Genomic DNA, 17,751 nt, shown 5'->3' with positions numbered 1-17,751 from the left:
CCTTCTCTCTAGTTCTGTTGAGTCTAAAGTACAGTGATTTTTTTTATTCCACTTTTACAATCAGTAGTACAGTTCATTTATTTCACTCCAAAATGTCTTATTCACCTACTGTGTGCCAAGCATCATCTTAGATATTAGGTGCTAAGCACATGATGGTGAGCAAGAATCTGGTTAGAAAACTTCAAAATTATCCAGAAATCCCCTGCAAAGAAAGACCAAGGGAAAAGACCAACAGCAGAAAGCACCTAGAGGTCAGAAATCATCCCTGTGATAACCATTTTAGATTGGGTAGATGCTACTTAGCAGGTGGTCACAATTCTCCCAAGTGGCTGCTATTCTTGTATTTAAAACACCTGCTGCTGTTTCCAGGATGCTAACATTTACTTTGGTCTTTATGTCAATGCCTTTTGTACAGAGAGCCAGCTGTGGGACTTTTCTGTTTCAACATTTTCCCTGAATTTTGCTTTGTTGATAAGAAAATAAACACCACTTGCTAAGATAGCACCGAGCAGCCTTTAAGACTGGTTGGAGCAGGAGCCTCCTGCTCAAGATGAAGAATAGGTTTTCTCTTGCTGGTGTTAGGAATGTTGTCCTTCTTCGTGGCTTGATCATGTGGCTTAATTTTACTTTACCTACTGTTGCTTCTGTCCTCCTGCTTTCCCTTCCTTGGAGCCCTTTTTAATAATTCCTCTCTACTTGTGGGATTTTTACCAGACAGTTGAGGATTGATGAGCCATAAAATGTAAAGGTTAGAGAGCAGATGAATGGTTGCCAGGTGCTGGGGGTGGGGAAGAACTGGAGGGTGAGTGCTTATTGGGGGCGGGGTCTCCTTTGGGGGAGTGATGAAACTGTTTTAGAACTTGATAGAGGTGGTGGTTTCACAACATTGTGAATGTACTAAATGCCATGAAACTGCACACTTTAAAATGATTACTTTTATATTATGTGAATTTCACCTCAATCAAAAACAAAATGTTACGAAGCCAGATACAAAAGAATATGACCTGTACGAATCAATTTATCTGAAGTTTGGGAACAGGCTTGTCTCTGGTGTTAGAAATCAGAACAGGGGTAGCTGAGGAGGAAAGGGCATGGCTGGAAAGAGGCACAGGGAACTTTCTGGAGTGATGGAAATTGTCTGCATCTTGTTTTGGGCAATTGTTACAGAGTATAAACAATTGTCCACAAGTACTGAATTGTATGTTAAGATTTGTGCATTTTATTGATGTTAATTATACCTCATTAAAATTTTTAAAAAATTTTTAATTAAAAAAATGGAAAGATGGGAAAGTCCCTGGTGGTCCAGTGGTTAGGACTCCAGCTTTCACTGCTGAGGGCCCAGGTTCAATCCTTGGTTGAGGAACCAAGATCCCATAAGCCGTGTGGTGCAGCCAAATTAAAAAAAAAAAAAAAAAAAAAAAAGGCAGAGGCCCCAGCGATATTTTTTTTAACATTTATTTATGTTTAATTAATTAACTAATTAATTTGGGGCTGCATTGGGTCTTAGTTACTGCACACGGGCTTTCTCTAGTTGTGGCCAGTGGGGGGCACTCTTCGTTTCGATGTGCAGGCTTCTCGTCGCGGTGGCTTCTCTTCTTGTGGAGCACAGGCTCTAGGCACGCAGGCTCAGCAGTTATGGCACACGGGCTTAGTTGCTCCGCGGCATGTGGAATCCTCCCAGACCAGGGCTCGATCCCATGTCCCCTGCATTGGCAGGCAGATTCCTAACCACTGCGCCACCAGGGAAGTCCTGGTCCCAGCAATATTAGATTTGACAAGTTTCCCTGGAGTCAATTCATCCATTTTTTTAAAATTAATTTTTATTAGAGTATAGTTGATTTACAATGTTATGTTAGTTTCTGCTGTACCGCAAAGTGAAGCCATTATTCATATACATATATCCACTCATTTTTAGATTCTATTCCCATATAGGTCATTACAGAATATTAAGTAGAGTTCCCTGTGCTATACAGTAGGAATTCATCCATTTTTAAACGTGTTGCCCTGAAGAACTGTTTGCTGGTACTTCATTGCTTGTTTTATGAGTACAGTTTTTGGAGAGGAAGAGGTTGCATTATTACTCACTTGTGGGCATGTGGCTTTTGTACACACATAATTTCATTTCGGAGAACTCTATGTGCTTTGAGCTAATGGAGCCGGGTCCTGAGCACAATAGTAGGTTTAGCCCTCTCTGGAGAGAGGCTTTGAAAAAGCGGTCACCTGGAGACTTCCCTGGTGGTCCAGTGGTTAAGACCCCGTGCTTCCAATGCAGGGGGCGCTGGTTCCATCCCTGGTCGGGGAAGTAAGATCCCACATGCCACGAGGCACGGCCAAAAGATTTAAAAAAAAAAAAAAAAAAGAAAAGAAAAAGTGGTCACCAGCCTTGTTTTGTAGTCAGATGCTCTGTGTTTGACCCTGCCTCATCTATCTGCCTCAGCCACTTGGTAGTTGTGTGACTTTGGGCAAGTTGCTTAATCTCTCAAGGCATGCCTTCCTCCTGGGGTAAAAGCAGGAATAACAGCCCCCCTAGCAGCACTGTCTTGAGGACTGAGCCAGCTGATCCCAGAGTCCAGCACAGGGCAAGGTGTCAGAAAGCATGGCTGTGTGAGTAGGATTGTCAGGTAAAATGTAGGACATCCAGTTACATTTGAATTTCAAATAAACAAATAATCTTTAGCATATCAGTGTTATGCACTGAATATTTGTGTTTGCCTCTCCATCCCCCAAATTCACACGTTGAAGCCCTAACCTGTATTTGGAAGAAGTAATTAGGTTAAATGAGGTCAGATGGGTGGGGCCCTGATGCGATAAAGTTAGTGTCCTTAGAGGAAACACCAGAAAGCTGCTCTCTGTTCTTTCTCTCCCCATCCTGTAAAGACACAGTGAGAAGGCTGCCATCTGCAAGCCAGGAAGAGAACTCTCACTAGAAAATGAATTAGCCAGAACCTTGATCTTGGACCCCTAGACTCCAGAACTGTGAGAAAATCATTTTTGTTGTTTAATCCCCCACATCTATGGTATTTCGTTATGGCAGCCCAAGCTGACTAATACAAAGCACATATCAAATATCGTACTGTTTATCTGAAATTCACATTTAACTGATTATCCTGTATTTTCATTTGCTAAATCTGGCAACCCTATGTTTGAGGCATTATAGAAAGCCTTGTCATCATTAAGGGATAAAATGAAATGACATATCTGGTGAAAAATAAACAGATTCATTCTCTCAAAAGCTCACCTGTGGAGCTAAATTTAGATTCTGGGAAAACTGAGCCTCGGAGACCTTAGCTTTGGGGACCCCGGCCAGCAAAGGATGGAAGTAAGACTCTGAACTAAGGACAAAAGGATTAATGGAAAGTCTTCAGAACAAATGGTTAGACTTCCAGGCCTCATTCTCTCTCCTAGTCCCAGACAGTTTATCCCAAAACAGGAGTTCGGAGGTTCTTCTCCAGAAAAACTGAATTGTCCCAGATAAATGACTTACATGCCCTGTCATTTTGGGAGCCCTCAAATGAAAAAGATGGGCTTTCCCTTGATCACGTTACAGGGAAAACCAAATGATTGACAAGCCCCCCCCCCAACAAATACAGAACCTTGAATCAGGTTTCTAGTTCCTCCGTTCTTTTCTTTTTTAAAAAATTATTTGTTTATTTATTTTTGGCTGCATTGGGTCTTTGTTGCTGCAGGTGGGCTTTCTTCAGTTGCGTTGACTTCGTTGCGGTGCATGGGCTTCTTATTGCAGTGGCTTCTCATTGCAGAGCAGCACAGGCTTCAGGCGTGTGGGCTTCAGTAGTTGTGGCACGCAGGCTCAGTAGCTGTGGCTCGTGGGCTCTAGAGTGCAGTCTCAGTAGCTGTGGCACACGGGCTTCATTGCTCCACAGCATGTGGGATCCTCCCAGACCAGGGACCAATCCCATGTCCTCTGCATTGGCAGGCGGGTTCTTAACCACTGCACCACCACTGATGGCCAAGAATCCTTAGACATTTGAGGAAATTCTTCACTATGAAAGCCTGAGAACGAAATAAAAAGAAAAAGGGACCTGAGAAAACAGAAGCAATGCAGGGGGTATGAGAAAACAAAACAACAATAGTGATAAACACGTAACCCCAAACCTAGAGTCATTATCCTCAGAGAGGTAGGGAAAATATTGCCATCACTCCAGAACAGGATGCTATGAAAAAGGAACAAAATTTTCACACTACTATATATAAAATAAACAAGGACCTACTGTATGGCACAGGGAACTATATTCAATATCTTATAGTAACCTATTATGGAAAAGAATCTGGAAAAGAATATATATAGATGTATAACTGAGTCACTTTGCTATACACCTGAAATAAACACAACACTGTAAATCAACTATACTTCAATTTTTTTTTTTTTTTTTTTTTTTTTTTTTGGCGTTACGCGGGCCTCTCACTGTTGTGGCCTCTCCCGTTGCGGAGCACAGGCTCTGGACGCGCAGGCTCAGCAGCCATGGCTCACAGGCCTAGCCGCTCCGCAGCATGTGGGATCTTCCCGGACCGGGGCACGAACCCATGTCCCCTGCATCGGCAGGCGGACTCTCAACCACTGCACCACCAGGGAAGCCCTATACTTCAATTTTTAAAAAAAGGAACAAAACTTTAAAAGAGCTCTTGATATGAAGAAGTATGATAGCTAAAATTAAAAACAACAACAAAAAACCCCAGAAGGTTTGTAAGGTAGAAACAAAGAAATGCCGGGTGGAGTAGAACAAAAAGACAAAGAGATGGACAATAGGAGAGAAAAAAGTATTCCCTGTTGGTGGCTCAATCCAGGAGGTCTAATATCCAACTAATAGAAGTTCCAGTAAGAAGGAACAGAGAAAATGGAAATGAGGAAATTATTGAAGAAGTAATACAAAAAAAAAATTTTCCCCAAAGTAGAGGCCATGAAACTTTATCTTTAAAAGGGTTTTCTGACTACCCAGCACAGAGAATGCAAAGAGCCACAGGAAGGCATTTTTACATTCAGAACACCATGGATAAAGAGAGAGTAGTACATTTCTAGAAAGAAAAACAATCAAATACAACAGACTGGAAATCATAATGGATAGAATTTCTCAACAGCAACATTCAAACCTTGAAATCATGGGCAACGTCTTCAAATTTTGAGGAAAATTATTTTCAACTTTGACTTTGCAACCCAGCCAAACCCACTAATCAAGTGTTAGGATGGAATAAAGAATTTCTTCAAACATTCCAGGACTCAAAAAATATATCTTGCGGGAATTCCTGGCAGTCAAGTGGTTAGGACTCGGCGCTTTCACTAGTGTGGGCCTAGGTCGATCCCTGGTCAGGGAACTAAGATCCTGCAAGCTGTGTGGTGCAGCCAAATAATAATAATAATAATAAGTATCCTGCCATCCCATAGAATGGGAGAAAATGTTTTAAAATCCTATATCTGATAAGGGAATTGTATTTAAAATATATAGTCTATTATAATTTAATAATAAAAAGACAAGCCATTAAAAATGGAAAAAGGATCTGAGTAGACATTTCTCCAAAGAAGATACACAAATGGCCAACAAGCACATGAAAAGATGTTCAACATCATTAGTCATTTAGAGAAATGCAAATCAAAAGCACAATGAGATATCACTTTATACCAACTAGGGTGGCTATAATTAAAAAGACAGAAAATAACGAGTGTTGATGAGAAGGTGGAGAAATTAGAATCAATTCTCACCCCCTGCTGGTAGGAATGTTAAATGGTGCAGCTGCTTTGGAAAGCAGTCTGCAGTTTCCTCAAAATGTGAAACAGTTACCCTATGACCCAGCAATTCCACTCCTAGGTATATACCCACGAGAAATGAAAACATGTCTATACAAAGACATGTACACAAATTTTCATAGCAGCATTATTTATAAGAGCCAAAAAGTAGAGACAACTTATGCCCATCAACTGATGAGTAGATAAATAAAATGTAGTTTATCTCTACAATGGAATAATATTTGGCAATAAAAAGAATTGAAAGCAGGGACTCAAGATACTTTCACAGCATGTTCATAGCAGCATTATTCACAAATAGCAAAAAGGTGAGAGCAACCCAAGTGTCCATTGATGGATGAATGGATAAACAAAATGTGGTCTATACCTACAATGGAAAAGGGAGGAAATTGTGACACACGCTCTGACACGGATAAACCTGGAGGATGTTATGGCAAGCGAAATAAGCCAGTCACAAATGACATGAGGTCCCCACGAGTAATCAAATTCATAGAGAAAGTAGAACAATGAATGCTTGGGACTAGGGGGAGGGCAAATAGGGAGATGTTTAGTGGGTATAGCATTTCAGTTTTGCAAGATAAAAAAGAGTTTTGGAGACTGGATGCACAACACAATGTGAATGTATTTAACACTACAGAGCTGTACACTTAAATGGTTAAGATGGTAAATTTTATTATGTGTATTTTACCATAATTAAAGTTTTTAAATGAAGTGCTGATACATGCTACAACATGGAGGAATCTTGAAAACTTTATGCTAAGTGAAAGCAGCCAGTCACAAAGAACCATGTACTGTGTGATTCCATTTATATGAAATGTTCATAACAGGCAACTCCATAGAGGCAGAAAGTAGGTTCATGGTTGCCCAGGGCTGGTGTGGTAGAATAGTGAGAGGGGTTGGGGGTAACAGCTAAAGGTATGGAGTTTCTTTTGGCATGGGGATGATTGTGGTTATGATTTCACAACTCTGTGAATATACTGAAAACCATTGAATTTTACACTTTAAATGGATTAATTAGGGCTTCCCTGGTGGCGCAGTGGTTGAGAATCCGCCTGCCGATGCAGGGGACATGGGTTCATGCCCCGATCCGGGAGGATCCCACATGCCGCGGAGTGGCTGGGCCCGTGAGCCATGGCTGCTGAGCCTGCGTGTCCGGAGCCTATGCTCCATAACGGGAGAGGCCACAACAGTGAGAGGCCCGCGTACAGAGAAAAAAAAAAAAAAAAAAAGGATTAATTATATGGTATGTAAATTTTATGTAAATTAAAGATGTCCATATGTAAAGATGTCCACTGCATATGTTTAGGGCATTGCAGGCCATATGTGCTTCAGGAAAATAAGAACGTGTCCAAGAAAGAGGAAGTCATGAGATCCAGAAAATAAAGGACTCCCATGCAGGAGCGAGTGAAGAGAATCTGAGGAGGATGTTTGTACCACAGGCTAAGGAAACAGTCTACATTGGAGCAGGAAGGCTCTAGATAGGAAAAACAACAACAAAAATCCACAGAAGTATTTAGTTAAAAAAAAATTTTTTAAAGCAACAATTACATAGAAAAGTAAGAAAATGAAAAAAACAAGGTTGTTATCAAGTACAGGAAAATTAAAAAGTTCCAGAAAGGAAATCTAATCATCATAGACTATGCGTCTCAGCTGTGACTAATAATAACAATCATAATAACTCACACCACTAATAAAAATGGTGACATAAAATATATCGGAAGAATGAGGGGCAGTGGGGGGTGATAGTAAAAAGAGAATGAATTTCTCACCTGCAAGTCAATTAAGGAAGTCAAAATAGAACAATATAAGGTTATTATTTACAGAAATGGAGATAAACCCATGACATAACATGAAGTAATGGCAAATAAGTTGCTTCTGAAGGGTAAGACTGGGGAGAGGGGAGAGGTAGGGTAGGCAACCTGTATTTTGTTGTAAGCCTTTTAAGTCTGCCTTGACTAAAAACAAAACAAGCTATATGCACATGTTACTTAGAATGTAGTTTAAAAGGGGAAACCTAGAATTAGAATGATCAAACTGCATGCCTACTGAACACTTTTGCATGCCTATTTCCTATTCAGGAAAACGGGGGTTACTTTTAGAGCTCAGAGCACGGAGATGAAGGAGGGAGGGGAAAATGTAAGAATTGGAGGTGAGTTGCCCCACACAGGGACACTCTCCTCCACCTCCAGCTGTGTCTAACTCCTGGTGCCAGCCTCATTTCTTGCTGCCCTTCTCCCTCTGAGGTTATGGATTCCAGGTGTCATACAGTCCCACCCCTCCACCCCCCACCCCCACCCCCAGAATGTTCTTGCACATCAATCCCTGTGTCTATGGGACTCTTCCCAGCACTGCATCCCAGACTCGCTGGCTCAGTTCGCTTGCTCTCAGATGACCATCTTGGCTTCCTAGCTGACCTTGCCCCAAACCTACTTTTCTAAACATGACACTTGGGACTTTGTCTGCTTCTCTGCATTTGGGGTTCAGACTCTAGTTCCTCCATACACTCCACAGCTGCAGACCAACCGCACCCAGCCTGGCTCCCGAAGGCCTGGCCTAGGGAGAATCCAGGATCCACCTGCATGACCAAGAGGGAAAGTCACCTCTAGAGAATCACCACAGCTCTCTGTAGTCTCAGACCCCTCACTGGTAACTTGGGAGAGATTGTTCGAGTTGTGAAGATTCAAGGTGTACAGCAATTCGAACTGTGACCGGCACAGAGTGGGCCTAAGGAAATTATTAACCAAAGAAACACTGAAGGAGAATTTCTAGCCAGGCCAAGAAACAGCAGCAGACAGCTGGCTTTGGTGAGTGCGTGGGCAGCAGGACAGAGCCAGGACTTCTGGAACCGAGGCCAAGCTGAGTGAGGGTCTCAGATTTTAACAGTTCTTAAGAAAAAAACAAAACATACAGAACAACAGCTGTGTGCATAATTGGATGGTCTTCTACACCCATCCCCGGGGCTCTGATGCCCTTTGGCCACACCTAGAGGCTTACCACCTTTAAGTGCAAAACAAAAGCCTATGTTGATCCAGGATTCCTCTTCCCTGTTCCCCTTCCTTCCCTTTCAGAACATCCCCAACCCTGGGCAGATCTGAGCTTTTCTCATCAACCTTTCAGTTGTGCCTTGACCTGCAATGTGATAAAAGACTTCTTGCTTTACTTTCTCTAGAACCGTCTCCACGTATCTTTCTATTGATACCTTCCTGACATTCCTACTATTTAACGACTGAGTCAATATTTCCCTTGGGAAATTCCTACTGACTCTGAACTTCCTTGACTTTACGATTCTTTTATCAACATCTTTTTCATTTCACTATTTTTTTAAAAGCCTCTAAATACAGTGTTCATGACTATATTGAAATATCTCAGGTACTCTAGCTTGTTTATTTCAAGGGCCGCTGCTTGGAGGGCTGAGAATCTTTAAACCGCATTAAGATATTTGACTTGGATCCGTTTTTCATGAGAAGCTAGTACTTTACTGATCCCAGACTTTCCAGTAGGTCAATTTTGCCAAGGAAGAATATTTGCTAAGGAACGACCATCTATTACCATCCCCCAAAGTAAGAAGGGCATGATCTCAAAATAGAGAAAGGTCTTTTAAATTTAGTACATTAAACTTTTTGAAAAATGCCCCACATTGTGCATATTTTTCTCATTTCTCTGCTCTTTTTGTGGTTTGGCCACCGGGAACGCAGAGGCCAAGGTAGAGGGCGGTGACACCACAAAGAACTGCAGGGCCATCTAGTGGCCATTTGTTCTCACTGTATGTGCAAGTGACAAATATTCCACAGCTCCCAACAAAGGTTAATTCCCCCCCAGGGTTTCTGGCATGAGAATCAACCTTGGTCATTTCATGGAATTTCTGAAATTCATTTAAAAAATGTTCCTACAACCTTAGACTTAAAATTATTGCCTCAGAATAAATCTGAAGATTGCGTTTCCTGCCATTAAATGGTGATTCTGAGCACTGTTACCCAAGTCAGACAGGCCTGGGTGAGTTTGCTGTCTGGGTGACTTTGGGAAAGTTACCCAAACTCTCTGACCCTCAGTTTCCTCTTACACAATGGAGATAACAGTGGACAGGATTGTTCTGAAGACAAAGGAAAGTGTACATGTTGTGTATTTGCCACTGTTCCTGACAAGTAAACTTCTGCTATTAATTTGTTCAGTGCTTATGGAAAGACAGCATAGCCCAGGTAGGGACAAAAATCCACCCAACAGGCTCAAGTATTGTAAAAGGCTCACTATGAAAAGCCCAAGCATTGTCTCAGAAATCCTTTACTTCCTCTCAATAATGTTTTATAGGTGTTGTTCGTTGTTTTTTGTCTTTTTTTTAAATTTAATTTTTATTTGTATTGGAGTATAGTTGATTTACAATGTATTAGTTTCAGGTGTACAGCAAAGTGATTCAGTTATACATATATCCATTCTTTTTCAGATTCTTTTCCCATATAGGTTATTACAGAAATATTGAGTAGAGTTCCCTGTGCTATACAGTAGGTCCTTGTTTATCTATTTTATATATAGTAGTATATATATGTTGTTTGTCTTTGTAAAGAGATCATATACAGCTTTTTAATACTGATTTCTAGGTATTTTACTTTTGAAGCCATTATACACGGTGCTTTTTTACATTTCATTTTATAATTGCTGCTTGTGTGTAGAAATGCATCTTTTATATCAACCTTGTATCTAGCAAACTTGCTAAATTAATGTCTTTATTTTAACAGTTTATGTTTAGATTCATTTGGGTTTTCTACATGCACAATCATGGGACTATTGAATACTGGTAGTTGTACTTCTGTCTGTCCATACCTTATGCCTTAATTATTGCCTCTCAAATGGCCTAAAGGACCATGGTAAATATTTGTGATGAGAGCAGGTACCTTGGTCTCCTTCCCCATCTCAGAAAGAGAGCTTTCAAAGTTACCGTTAAGTATAGTTGCTAAAGGTTTCCAGAGGGTCAGGTTTAATGGGATGTCTTCTGCTTTCTAGACCTTTCCAAATGGTGACTCCTATAGATAAGAGCTGAGATAATATAATTCCAACTCTTAACAGTGGTTCTCTCAGAATGGGGGAGAGGTTGTATGACATGACTTGCTAAGATATAAATTACTTTAGCATCTGAATAATTTACCATGAACCTAGATTTCTTTTGTCATCAGAAAAAATAAAGCCAAAGGACGATTTAATTAAACCAACATAACATAACAGGCATCAAACAGTAAAATAGATCATTCTCAGACAAAGCTTTGTGAAGATATGTCCATGTACATATTTTTCACTATTCCTTTCCCATCAGCACATCCTCAGACTCTGCTTAGACTATTTCTTTCTAATTCACACTGAACTGCAGCGTGTAGGGAGATTTGGTCTCTGGGGTAGATGCTGTTGGTGCCCTGCCCACTGGTACACCCACTTTTTAGCTGCTCTGGGTGTTGGCTGCTAAAAGCTCATGGCTCCATCCTTCTCTGGAGGATTCTCTTAGCTCATGGGATCTGCCCTGCCAGGAGATGCCTGGGAGGTTACACACACAAATGGCCGGGGTGGCCCATGGCCAATGACTGACTAACAGGGTGGGATATAAAGCCCAGCTCCCTGGCCTCAAGGCGGGACAGACTCTGCAGTGTAATAAATACCCCCAGCTCCCTGTGGGGTCAGGCTGTGGTTAGACCTCTCCTGAAAGCACACATTTTCTTGGCTTCCTCCCTGGCTCTGTCCTGCTTCTTTCACTTCCTTACAGGTTCCTCCCTAGGGTCCTTCCTCAGTAAATCACTTGCACTAGAATCCCTGCCTGCTCCAGGCTTTGCTTCTAGGGAACCCAACCTAAGCCTCTGAGAGTGGGCTCCCTTTGTCCAGCGCCCACCTGAGCCATCTGTGACTTGGTGGGGGGGTGGCGCGCGGAGTTAGGCAGCCAGGGAAGAGCGGGGGATGATGTTGTGGTCAGAGTAGGGCATACCCAGGAGGGGAAGCCATGGAGCACCAGGAGGAAACACGTGTGAGAGGGAAAATGGGGGCTGATGCTAAATCTGCCTGACTCTAAACCCTGGATCTTTAACTATGACCTTGGACTATTCTTCATTCTCTGCCCATACTTTCTAGAGTTTTAAACTGCAACATTTCTAAAAACCATAAAAGGTGTCTCGTTCATCAATGCAGCTTCTAAAGTATTGGTTGTAAGTTTAGCGCCCAAGAGGGCGGCTGCTGAACTGGCCCACTTTGACTCAGGTGCCAGACCATCAGGTCAGCATGGAAGGGATGGTGTTGAGTCAACAAACTCTTTGTATGGAAAAAACCAGAATTGGCTCCCTCTGTCCCATCAGACCATAAATGAATTTCAGATGCATTAAAGCTCCAAAGGTGAAACATGAAACTTTACAATTTTTTTAAATTTTTTTATTTTTTAACAAATTTATTTATTTATTTTTGGCTGCTTTGGGTCTTCATTGCTGCCCACGAGCTTTCTCTAGTTGCGGTGAGCAGGGGCTACTCTTCTTTGCGGTGCGCAGGCTTCTCATTGCGGTGGCTTCTCTTGTAGTGGAGCACGGGCTCTAGGCACACAGGCTCTGTAGTTGTGGTGCACGGGCTTAGTTGCTCTGCGGCATGTGGGATCTTCCCGGACCAGGGCTCGAACCCGTGTTCCCTGCATTGGCAGGCAGATTCTTAACCACTGCGCTACCAGGGAAGTCCCCAAACCTTAAAATTTTAGAAAAAAATTTAACAAATATATTTGGAACGTCAGAGTGGAGAAGGATCTTTTAAATAAGATGCAAAAAGTGCAAACCATTAAAGAAAAGATTGTCAAATTTGACTGTATCAAAATTAAAAACATCTGCATGACAAATTGCATTGTAAAGGGAAAAGTGACAGTGACCATTTCTGACTTACTACATGCTTCGTGTTCACAGGGCTTCTGCCTGGAGAGGTATCTCACCCTTCAAGTCATTTCCTCCTCTGTAGTCTGTGACCGCCCATAACTAGGTGAGACTATGAGCTAGGCCAGACGCTCGCCAGGTTCAAGGACTGGTGAGGCAGATGACTTGGACCAGCTGCCAAAGAGCTGCATGAAGGAGATAGTGAGATGGAAGGTACCCCTGGTCGCGGATTTAGACCCCTAGTCCCCAGAGGTGCACCCGAAATCCAGTGGCCTCAGCTTTCCTAGTGGGAGGAGGAATGTTACCCACCAGAGTGGTGTCGAACCCTGGTGGGGGGCATTTATCTCTTTTTATTCTGGAAGAGGGACCTAGCTTAGCCACTGTTCCATGAGCCCGATATTGGTAAGTTCAAAATTCCTTACAAAGTTCAAAATGCCCCAGTCACCGGTCACCTCTGCATTTTATTTCTCACTGCCCTACTAAACCCACTTGAGGTTTCAATGCAGCAGGGCTAGCCTGGGCTACCACATACTATAGGTATTTAAAAATTGAATCGAGTTTTTCAGTTACGGTAAAAGGAAGCTATCAAGCTCTCTTTAGCCCGCAGTTCTCTGGGGTTGTTTTGTGCCTTTAAACCTGCTCTTGGAGCACCTGAGCAATCAGCTTAAGCTCTCTGCTTTCCATAGATCCCCTTTTCAAATATACTAGCCTTCAAGAAAAGGAGGTGGGATTTCCCTGGTGGTGCAGTGGTTAGGACTCTGTGCTCCCGGTGCGGGGTGGTGGGAGACCCGGGTTTGATCCATGGTCGGGGAGTGGGATCCTGCATGCATGCCGTGGCCAGGAGTTCGCATGCCACAACTAAGGAGCCCATGAGCCACAGCTAGGACCCGGCGCAACCAAATAAATAAAATAAATAAATATTTTTTAAAAAGAAAAGGAGGTGACGTCTTAAGGCAAGTGACTATGGTGACAACTTCACACCACTCTATGTTTGTTGCTAACTCTGATCATGATACATTTTTTTAAAATAAACGTAATTTTTAAAGAAAAGTTTTAGATATACCAAGAAAAATTGCAAAGATAGTACACAGAGTCCCCACACATCCGACACCCAGTTTTCTCCTATATTAACATCTTACATCAAGTGGTACATTTGTTACAGTGAATGAACCCATAGCAATGTTTTTATTAACTAAAGTCCATACTTTATTCAAATTTCCTTAGTTTTTACCTAATGTCCTTCTGCTCCAGGATTCCATCCGTAAGACCACATTATATTTAGTAATCATGTAATCCTTAGGCTGCTGTTGGCTGTGACAGTTTCTCGGACTTTCCTTGTTTTTGATGACCTTGACAGTTTTGAAGAGTCCTGGTCGGGCATAATTTTCTGACGATTAGACCAGAGTTATGAGTTTTTAGGAGGAAGACTCCAGAGGTAAAATGTCACTCTCATCACAGCCAGTCCAGGGCACACACTTCCAACATGAGTCATCACTGTTGATGTTGACCTTGATCACCTGACTGAAGTGGTGATCCAAATTTCTCCACATTTCTCAGTGGGGACGAGGGAGTAACAATTATTGAGGGTCAAGGATGTGCTGGGGCCGTTTTGTTTTTACCCCATTTAGTCATCAAAGCAACTATGCGAAGTACTGTTGCCTCACTTGCCAACAGTAGGATGGCCAAGCCTAGATGCCTGGGGGTGCAGGGCAAGCTGGCATCTGGGGCTGGGGGCTTCTGGGGTGGGAAGAGTGTTCTTCCAAGATTTACCTAGCAGGGAACTCCACACACACAGTGGGGGGCAAGGGACTCCTCCTCCACACTGGGTAGAGGGGAGAAGAGCTCAGGACATGAGTTTGAACTTCAAACTTGGTTCTGCAGGCATCATGGAAGTAGGATTTTGAGAAGTCCTTCAATCCAAAAGTCTAATACATCGTATGGCGTCATGAAGATGCGTCGCTCAGCTCTTCTGCTTCAAGGAACATCACTGACTGGTCGCCCAGGTGCTGCCCTGTGGGTCCAGCCTGCATTCACACCAATGCCTCCCAGTCAGTGACACAGCAAGTGGGGCTACTGGTGCACGCCCATTCCTAGGAGACTCGGGACACCTAAAACAGCCAGCATTGGCTCCAGGCCTTCCTGTTGGCCTGGGTGAAAACTTTACTAGAACTGCATGGTCATCTGAGAGTCTTCTCAGCCAGCCCTCCTTCTGGCCCCTCCCTTTCACACGTTTGAGACCTGCGTGGAGGTTTAAAGACTCTCCTTTCCTTCTCTGTCTCCTCCCTTTTAACATCCACAGCTGTGTCTCCCATAACTCTCTCCCACGTCTAAGCCTATCTCACCGTCTGCTTCTTGGAAAATGTGACAGACGCATCTGTATTTTGGGGACTTTTTGCAGTAGAAGCAGCCATTGTCCAAGAAGTGGAAATCCTTTCCATTTTCTCAGCTTCATCTGAGAAACTGACAGTCACTGCCAGCAGATAAGCAAACATTTCAGAACCTGGTGGCCAAATCTAGACATGGTTGAGATGGCATGTTGAAAGCAACAAAGATTAAATGAAAATGAGAGTTGTGACTGTCTAGAGCCTAATAATAAATTAAGTTTGCCCAATATAAAAACCACTCCAGTGACTTCCCTGGTGGTCCAGTGGCTAAGACTCCATGTTCCCAATGCAGGGGGCCTGGGTTCTATCTCTTGTCAGGGAACTAGACCCCACATGGCGCAACTAAGAGTTCACATGCCGTAACAAAGATCCCATGTGCTGCAACTAAGACCTGGTGAAGCCAAATAAAGAAATATTAAAAAAAAAAAAAAGCACTCCAAGTGAGAGAGGCTATAGCAAAGGCAGAAAAATTCATGCAGGTCCTACAAAAAAGCGGCAAGTCCATAAGAAACATAGTTTCCTGAGGTTCTTACAGCGCTAGCTTTGCCCAAGTCCATCAGAGTCAAGGGCCAGGTAAAAAGCAAGATGCAAAAACAGATCAATTGGGCAGCATCAAAATTTTAAACTTTTGTGTGTCAAAGGGCTTAATTTCCAAAATATACAAATAGCTCATTCAGCTCAATATCAAAAAAACAACCCAATCAAAAAGTGGGCAGAAGACCTAAATAGACATTTCTCCAAAGAAGACATACAGATGGCCAACAGGCACATGAAAAGATGCTCAATATCGCTAATTATTAGAGAAATGCAAATAAAAACTACAATGAGGTATTGCCTCACATTAGTCAGAATGGCCATCATCAAAAATAATAAATGCTGGAGAGGGTGTGGAGAAAACGGAACCCTCCTACACTGTTGGTGGGAATGTAACCTGGCTCAGCCACTATGGACAACAGTATGGAGGTTCCTTAAAAAACTAAAATAGAGTTACCATATAATCTGGCAATTCCACTCCTGGGGAGAAAAGATGAAAACTCTAATTCAAAAAGATACATGCAAAAAAAAAAAAAAAAAAAAAACCCAAAAAGATACATGCATCCCAATGTTCGTAGCAGCACTATTTACAATAGCCAAGACATGGAAGCAACCTAAATGTCCATCAACAGATGAATAGATAAAGAAAATGTGGTACATATATACAATGGAATATTACTCAGCCATAAAAAGAAAGAAATAATGCCATTTGCAGCAACATGGATGGACCTAGAGATTATCATACTAAGAAAAGTAAGTCAGACAGAGAAAGACAAATATCCTATGATTTCACTTATATGTGGAATCTTAAAAAGTAATACAAATGAATTTATTTACAAAACAAACAGACTCACAGACATAGAAAACAAACTTATGGTTACCAAAGGGGAAAGGAAGAGGAGGGATAAGTTAGGAGTTTGGGATTAACAGATACACACTATTGTATATATAAAATAGATAAACAAAGACCTACTATATAGCACAGGGAACTATACTCAGTATCTTGTAATAACCTATAATGGAAAAGAATCCAAAAAAGAATATATATGTATATCTTATATATAAGATATACATCAGAATATATATGTGTGTATATATATATATGTATATATATATATACATATATATATATAACTGAATCACTTTGCTGTACACCTGAAACTAACACAACATTGTACATCAACTATGCTTCAATAAGGGGTCTCTGTTGGCATCGAGGAGCCACAATACAAGCACTCGGCTGCCCAAATCTGCGCTTTCTGTTACATGAGAAGAATAAGGCCCCCATTTGGTTAAGCCACCATAAGCTGGGCTTTTTGTTATATGGAGCCAAACCAATTCCTTGTTTATTCAAGGCCTGAGAGAGCAAGATATGTTAAGCTGCGGAGCTAGAAGTGGTTCAGGGGACTGGAGAAAAGGGGCTGTAGAGATGATGAGGTTGGACACATGTGCAGGGACCAGATCACAAAGGGCCTTTGATGTTTTGCCTAGGGATTTGGGCTTTATCCCGGAGGCTTCTGTTCCTTAAACCTGGATAATGTATAAATGGACTTCTTTAAAAGGAAGATACTTCTTCCTGCCCTCTCCTTGCCATAGTATTCACTGAAAGTGCTTTTATGATAATGCAGAAACATAACACTAGCTGTACACTCCTCACAGAACTATAAAACCAAATTTGCAAATAAAAATTAGTTGTCAACAATCTAATGTGACAGACGATGTTGTTTTCTTTGTTTGTTTTTTTGCCTGCACCTCACAGCAGGTAGGATCTTAGTTCCCCGACCAGGGATCGAACCCATGCCCCCTGCAATGGAAGCATGGAGTCCTAACCACTGGACCACCAGGGAAGCCTCAGATGGTGTTGCTTTGCTCAAACTGTATTACCACTCAAAACAAGGAGGTGATGCTGAACGCAATGGCTCAGTTCTTTACATGTGACCTGCTTATAGTTCAGTGGGTCAGGCTGACGCTATTTTCCCACGACTTTTCTCTGAGTATCGACCCCACCTGGTCTTTGTAATGTGAGCACTGGAGTCAGGCTGCCTGAGGTAGACCCGGGCTCCTACCACTTACTAGTTATGTGCTTTGGGCAAATGACTTCTCTTCTCTGAGTCATGGTTTTCTCAGGAATAAAATGGTATGGTGATTACACCTATCTCATAGGGATAACAAAATGAAATAATTTGTGTAAGATGCTTCGAAC

This window comes from Kogia breviceps, chromosome 15 (assembly GCF_026419965.1).
Source record: "Kogia breviceps isolate mKogBre1 chromosome 15, mKogBre1 haplotype 1, whole genome shotgun sequence".
In the NCBI taxonomy this organism is placed as follows: Eukaryota; Metazoa; Chordata; class Mammalia; order Artiodactyla; family Physeteridae; genus Kogia; species Kogia breviceps.
Note: the sequence above shows the minus strand (reverse complement) of the source record.